The sequence below is a fragment of the Manis javanica genome, chromosome 11 (genome assembly GCF_040802235.1).
Source record: "Manis javanica isolate MJ-LG chromosome 11, MJ_LKY, whole genome shotgun sequence".
NCBI lineage: Eukaryota > Metazoa > Chordata > Mammalia > Pholidota > Manidae > Manis > Manis javanica.
Window position 1 is genome coordinate 45,093,434 of NC_133166.1, and position 7,734 is coordinate 45,101,167.

Sequence of the window (7,734 nt, forward strand, 5' to 3'; positions counted from 1 at the left end):
CAATAATCTGATTCGACAACCCTGAGTAGCTAGCTGACATCCAATTATTGATAGATGCTAGAAGGTAAAAAGCAGGTCCATTTCAGACTGGTATAAGAATTCTCCGTTGGGCCATTTTACCTCCCAAGAAATATGGAGCATAGTTCAAAGCTATTGTTTGGCTTAGACCACAACTCATCTTGATTTCTTCAGCTGCCCGTTCTTTCTTTCCACTCACTTACAAAGGTAATGATCTCAAATGCTCCCTAACCAAAAGTCCTGCATGCTAAATTCCATCTCAGATTCTCCTTCCCTGGGAATGCAAGTTATGATAGCATTTATAATCTGAAACTTTAAAAATAGATGCAGCCTTTAAAAAGAAAATCTCTTTTGCAACACCAAGCATGAATCTGGGGAACAGTATGCTGAGTGAAATAAGCCAGATACAGAAAGACAAATATTGTACGATCTCACTTATACGCAGAATCTAAAAAGCCAAACTCTTGAGAGCAGAGAGTAGAACAGTGCTTTCCAGGGGCTCCGGGGTGGAGGGAAATAGGGTGATATTGGTCAAAGAGTACAGTGGTTCAGTTATGTAGGATGAATAAGTTCTGGAGATCTAATGTATAGATCTGTGTGACTGTAGTTAATAATACAGGGTATAATACTTGGTGGTATATGTGAAATGTGTTAAGAGTGTTGATCTTAAAGTCTCACCACACAAAAAAAATTGTAACTGTGAGATGATAGATACATTAAGTAGCTTCATTGTATCAATCATTTCACAATGTATATCAAAACATCATATTGTACATCTTAAATGAATAAAATTTTTGTCAAGTGAACCTTCATAAAGCTGTAAAAAAATAAAAACTTGATATATAGGGAAGATTAATAACTTGGAAAATAGGAAACTAAAGAAAGGAGAATGATATCTCCAAGGGGAGTCTAATATCTTCTATTTCTATTCTGTCAGCAATTATTTATTGAATGCTTTCTACATGCCAGACACAGATTTATGTGCTGGGGAAACAACAGTGAAGAAGAAATGCAGGCTCTAATTTCAGAGAGTTTATGGTCTAATGGGACAGATGGACATTAATTAAATAATCATAGAAATGTGAAATTACATAATTTCACATTTATGAAATGTGATGAAAGAATCTATGAAAGAATCAACTTTCACTATATGTGACAGGGAAACTTATTTGAAGAGACAGATTTCCAAGAGAGTAATTTTGAACTGAGGTATGAAGATGAGTAATATTAATGATACAAAGTTTGAGAACAGGAAGCAATTTTCAGGCAGAAGGGGCAGTACGTACAAAGGCAGGCAAGATACAGCACATGCAAGAAACTGAAAAGGGGCCAGTGTGGACAGAGCTCCCGTTATGAGGGAAGAGTAAGTGAGGAATGAGATTGGAAAGCTAGGAATAGGACTAATCCTGAGACATTCTAATCAATGTTTTAACTTAATATATCCTAAGAATAATGAGAATGAATTGAAGGGTTTATGTATGGAGGTATACTGAGCTGTAAACAAAGAAAAACTGAGAAAGTAACTTAAACACATCAGACACTGTCTCACTTAGTAAGTAATCTGGCATTATGTGTCCAGAGCAGGAGCATTTATTCAAAAATGTCACCAAAACTTCAGACTCTTTTTATTTTTCTGCTTCCAAATCTTTAGTACACAACAGTTATTCTCATGCATTAAGATAACTGCTAACATCTCCAAAAAGTAGGGAAGGCCATAAAGGGCAATGTCAACAAATGTAGTCTTCCTCAGATTCTGCAAAGCTACAGTAAATAGAGGGCAGTAGTAGCATAATGACAGGTACACAGAGCAATAGAACAGAACTGAAACACCAAAGAGAGATGCTTCCATGTATGGCCAACTGATCTTCATCTAGGGTGCTAATTTAATTCAACTGGGAAAGAAGTCTTTTTGAAAAATGTTGCAACACCTGGACATCCACGCAAAAGAATGAACTGGGTCCCTTACCCCAGGCTATATACAAAAATTAACACAAAATAGATCAGAGACATAAATGGAAGAGTTAAAACTATAAAACTCTTGAAAGAAAACCTAAGTGTAAACATTTCATGATGCTGGGTTAGACAATGGTTTCTTAGATATGATACCAGAAGTACAAATGAAGAAAAAGAAAAGTTAAAATGAAATTTAACAAAATTAAAACTTCTGTGCTTCAAAAGATAACATTAAGTAAATGAAAAAATCAAACAACAGAATGGAAGAAAATATTTTCAATTAATACATCTGATAAGGAAACTTATATCCAGAATACATGTAGTGTTCTTAAAATTCCATGCATATTCATGCACAAAATATGAACAGCCCAATTTATAAAAGTGGAAAAATATTTAAATAGGTATTTCTCCAAAACATATATATAAATGGTCAATATGCACATGAAAAAATGATTAACATTGATGATTAGAGAAATGCCAGTCAACGCCACAGTGACACACCACTTCATAATCACTACAACAGCAGCATCAATTGTTAATGACGCTCTGACCAACTAAAACCCTCATATACTGCTAGTCAGAATGGAAAATACTACAGACACTTTGGAAAACATTCATTCAGTTCCACATAATACTAAACACAGAATCATTGTATAATTCCATTCCTAGGTATATGTCCAATATAAATGAAAATCTACATCCACACAGAAATACATGTATGGTTCACAGCAGCATTACACACAATAACCAAGAAATGAAACAAATGCTCATCAGGTGATGAATGGATGGATTAAAGGTGGTATATCCATACAATGTAATGTTATCCAGCAATAAACAGGGATGAAATATTGATACTGTTACCATTCCTCTTTGAGCCCCAGGATCCCGTTTTGAAGGTGATGAAAAATGAGACCAACAGACCAAAGCACAGAGCAACTGACAAGAGTATTATTAATGTAAGGAAGGAAGGTAAGCTTAAAGGAGAACAGACTCCTGCTAATCGGGAGGGCCTCCAAGAGAGGACACTGGTGGGGCTGACAGATGTTACTGGCTGAGATGCTGTTTTTCTCAGGATCATGTCTCAGAGGCAACAAAGAATGAAGCCAACGGAGAAGAGTACAGAACAACCAGCAAAGCTTTTATTGAAGAGTGAAAGGAAAAAGGCTCCTGCTAATCAGGGAAGGCTCCAGGCAGGATGCAGGTAGGGCTGCAGTGTCTGAGTGCTCATAAGTACTGGAAAGGAGGAAGTCTACCTGATTAGCTGGGCTTTGTTGCTAGGGCTGGGGTGAGACTTAAGGTTTTCTTGGCTCTCTCTCTCTGCTTGTTCTGGTGGTTTCTTTGTTGACTATGTGCATTAGTTCCCCTTTTTGTTGACCATTATTGGTGTTTTCATTGACTGTTTACTGGGGCCGCCCTGTCATGCCTACCCATTCCACAACCTCCTCAGTATATTTGCAACATTGCTAATCATCGAATATATTATGTTAAGTGAAAGAAGTTAGTCACTAAAGATCTATATTGATGATTTAATTTATCTGAGATTTCCACAATAGATAACACCATAGAAATAGATTACGAGCTACCAGGAATTGGGAAGATGAGGAGGGAATGGAGAGTTACTAGCAATGGGTCCAAGGTTTCTTTATGAGGTGATGAAAATGTTCTAAAAGTACACAGCGTAAAAGTCATGCAACTTTGTAAATATACTAAAACACTGACTTATATACTATAAAAAAATGAATCTTGGGGCTCCCGGATCCGGGAAGAGGTTGCGGCCGCCACTGCCGCCGCCGCAGGACCGGCCGGAGTCGGGCCGGAGCTGCGTCTCCCGGATCGAGCCTGTGAGAGCGGGCGGCCGGCCTCGGCGGCGGCGTCCCCGCAGCCTGCCACGCGTCCGCCTTGGGGCTGTCGCGCCGCCGCCGCGATGGGCCCGCCCGGGGCCGCGACAACGTTCCGTCCCGTCCGCCGCGCCGCCGTTGAGCGCGTGGGCCGTGCCGCAGCCGCGCGCCGGTCTGCGCCTCGCCCCAAGAACTCACTTTTGAGTGTGGGTCCTAGAGTCCAGCTTTCTCCCACATTTTGGAATTTAGTCTCCCGTGAAACGAGCTGCACAGCCAGGGCGCTGAAACTTCTTCAGCTCAGCCCTGAAGTCAGTAGAGAAAAGGGTTGGAACATCATCAAACTCTCCCCCATTCTACCAGAAGGGGGCAGCAAAGCAAACCAAGAGGAAACTTACTGGTCAAATGCAAGAAATGCACTCCAGAAAATTCAGAAAGCTAATAGCCCCAAAGCTTTGTCGGGGTGGCTTCCTTGTTTTAAAGTTTTTATGAAGGCCTTACTACAAGTGCCTCCCTTTGCAAGAGGCATGAACAAATCTTAAGGCATCAATATACCCTCCTGCAGCCTCTGGCTTATCTAATATAAAGTATTAACCTTGCTGAATGTTTACCCATGTGCCAGGCACTCTGCTAATCTCTGACCACATATTAGCTTACTTAATCTTCACAAAAACCTTGCTAGCCCTGTTGAACGGATGACCCTGAGGAGTACAGACTTCAGGCCTTAAGAGGCCAGGCTACTTCAGACTCGGGCCCCACTGGCATGGGAAGCAGCTGAGGCTAAGCCACAGGCCCATGAGAGTGAAGGGAGACGATGTGGAGAGCAAGCCAGCACCAGGTAGAGAGGAGCATCCAGCTGAGCCCTCCTCATCTCCAGAACTGTGGGAAGGAGAAACCAAAAACAAATATAGAAGACTTACAAATTAAGAAGGTCAAGAAGAAAAAGAAAAAGAAACACAAAGAGAATGAAAAACGGAAGCGTCCAAAAATGTACAGCAAATCTATTCAAACCATCTGCTCAGGATTGTTATCTGATGTTGAAGATCAAGAAGCCAAAGGCATCCTAAGTGATAACATACAGGATTACAGTGGAAAGAACTTGGATACCAAGAGCTATGATTCCAAAATTCCAGAGAACAGTGAGGTTCCATTTGTGTCATTAAAAGAGCCACGGGTTCAGAATAACCTCAAAAGGCTGGACACTTTGGAGTTCAAAAAGCTCATTCATATTGAGCACCAGCCCAATGGAGGTGCATCAGTTATCCATGCCTACAGTAATGAACTCTCCCACCTGTCTCCCATGGAGATGGGGAGATTTGCAGAAGAATTTGTGGGTCTAGTGTTCAGTGAAAATGAAAACGCTGCAGCTTTCTATGTAATGGGTATTGTTCATGGGGCAGCTACTTATTTACCTGACTTTCTAGACTACTTTTCATTTAATTTTCCCAATTCGCCTGTGAAAATGAAGATATTGGGAAAGAAGGATATACAGACAACAACTATGTCCAATTTTCATGCTCAGGTAAAAAGAACGTATTCTCACAGTACTTACAGAGCTGGCCCAATGCGACAAATCAGCTTGGTGGGAGCAGCTGATGAAGAAGTGGGAGATTACTTCCCTGAGTTCCTTGACATGTTGGAAGAGCCACCATTTTTAAAATGTACACTGCCATGGGGGACACTATCTAGTCTAAAATTAGAAAGTCGAAAAGATAGTGATGATGGTCCCATCATGTGGGTACGCCCAGGAGAACAAATGATCCCTGTGGCTGATATGCCAAAGTCACCTTTCAAAAGGAAAAGAACTACCAATGAAATAAAAAATCTGCAATACCTACCTCGAACTAGCGAGCCCGGTGAGATGCTCTTTGAAGACAGGACAAGAGCCCATGCAGATCATATTGGACAAGGTTTTGAATGACAGACGACAGCTGCTGTTGGAGTGTTGAAGGCTGTGCACTGCGGAGAGTGGCCTGACCAACCCCAAATAACCAAAGATGTAATTTGTTTTCATGCTGAAGATTTCTTAGAAGTAGTTCAACAAATGCAGTTAGATTTACATGAACCTCCACTGTCCCAGGAATGTTGTTCATCAGTTCAAGACAGTTTCAGCTGCATGCAGTTTAGCATGGCATGTTCGGCTGAAGTTATATCACTCAGAGGAGGACACTGCTCAGAATATAGCTGCTCATGAAACAGGCACATCACCAGATTCCACGTCATCTGTTCTTGGACCTCACAGTGGCAATATGGTTTGTGCTGTAAGCAAAACCTCCTTGGATTCTATTTTTTCAGACAAACTTCATTCTAAATATGAATTACAGCAGATTAAACATGAACCTGTTACATCTGTAAGAATCAGAGAAGAACCTATGAATGTTTATATTCCTGAAAAGACTAGAGCACCGAATATGGATGGCCAAAATGTTAAAGCAAAATTGGATCATGTTCAATTTACAGAATTTAAGATAGACCCGGACTCTAAATTAAAAAATAGCAACAAAGATTTAAAGGAAGAATTGTGTTCTGGCAGTCTCATAAGTCTAGTTGATACAAGGCAACATAGTTCAGCGCATTCAAATCAAGATAGAAAAGATGATGACATTTTGTGCTAAATTTGTACATATCATCTAAAATTCTTTTTTTAAAAACCTAATAATGTAATAAAGGTTCATAATTCTGAAAGCAAGCCAAGGACTTGCTCCCAAGTCTGTTACAAAATATAGTTTATGTAGCTTTGTAACATTCCTCAGTGCCTGTCCATAACTGTGAAGTATCGAAGCACTTAGGGCCAGATGCAGGTGTAAGCAAAAGGAGTCTAAAAATAATTTGAGTTAGAGTTGTAGGTTTTAGAATATAGCTGACGTATATATATATATTTTTTGTAATATGAGCCAGAATTCTTTTTTTGACAAGTTAAGGCTTTTCCATAGAGCTTATTTATACCAGTTTTTTTTTTCATTTTAAATGTGTCAGCACTGTAGTGTAAATAGCTTTTAAAAATCTTTTTAGTGTGATTTATACTGAAGTGTGAGCCACTTAATAAAGGTTCATAATAATAAATATGTTTTCTGTTGGGTCTGCAAAATGACAAACTGGTAATTCAGTTAAATCATTCAGCTGATCTATTATTTCTGCTGGTATATTCATTTAGAATGGTAATGGAGTGCAAATGTACATATTCAAATCTAGTGAATATTTAAATTCCAAAAAAAAATGAATCTTGTGGCATGAGAATTGTACTTTAATAACGCTTTTCTTTGCCATTGGATGTTTTTTGATGAATACTGGAATAACCTGTGTAAAAGATTATGGTTAACCAATGTAGTAGAGTCACCATAGCGTACAAAAGCTGTTAAATTTGATGGTGAGATGATGGATGACCAGGAATTACAGTCAGAGCATCAGTATAAAGTAACATTTGGTAACTAACACTTAAGGTGAGTTGATCTGTGTTTCCTGCTGTTTTTTATTTACTAAATATTTTAATGACTACATAATGAATGAATCAGATTCTAGAAGCTAATTTTCCCCCACTCTCTCAGTTTTACTTATTTATGCATAAAGTGGTTGTGGAATAAATTATAAGACTAGAACACTGATTAATTTAAGATTAACATTAGAAGAAACTGAAGGTCACTACTGTAATTACGGAAAACCTATAAGAGAAAATTATCTTACTAAGTTAATCAACTTGTTACTATACTTCTCATCAATATTTGAAAGAGTTAAAGGTTAAGGATTTCTGCAACCCTCAGATGACAAAAAAAAAAATCATATGTTCATCCTAAACTAACCATTTTCTTTCCAAATATGAAATTGTAGAACATAGTTTCCTAGTTTCCTTACTCATACACATCTACTTATGAAAACAGATAAGTTATAATGAACCTGAGAGGGATATCTTGCTCACTGCCAACATCACACT

At 38.8% G+C, this 7,734-nt stretch overlaps 1 pseudogene; it reads left to right on the forward strand.

Moving 5' to 3' along the window:
• The first annotated feature begins 4,156 nt into the window (after positions 1-4,156).
• LOC140844405 (lysine-specific demethylase RSBN1L pseudogene) lies at positions 4,157-7,361 on the forward strand (annotated as a pseudogene).
• The last annotated feature ends 373 nt before the right edge of the window (positions 7,362-7,734 follow it).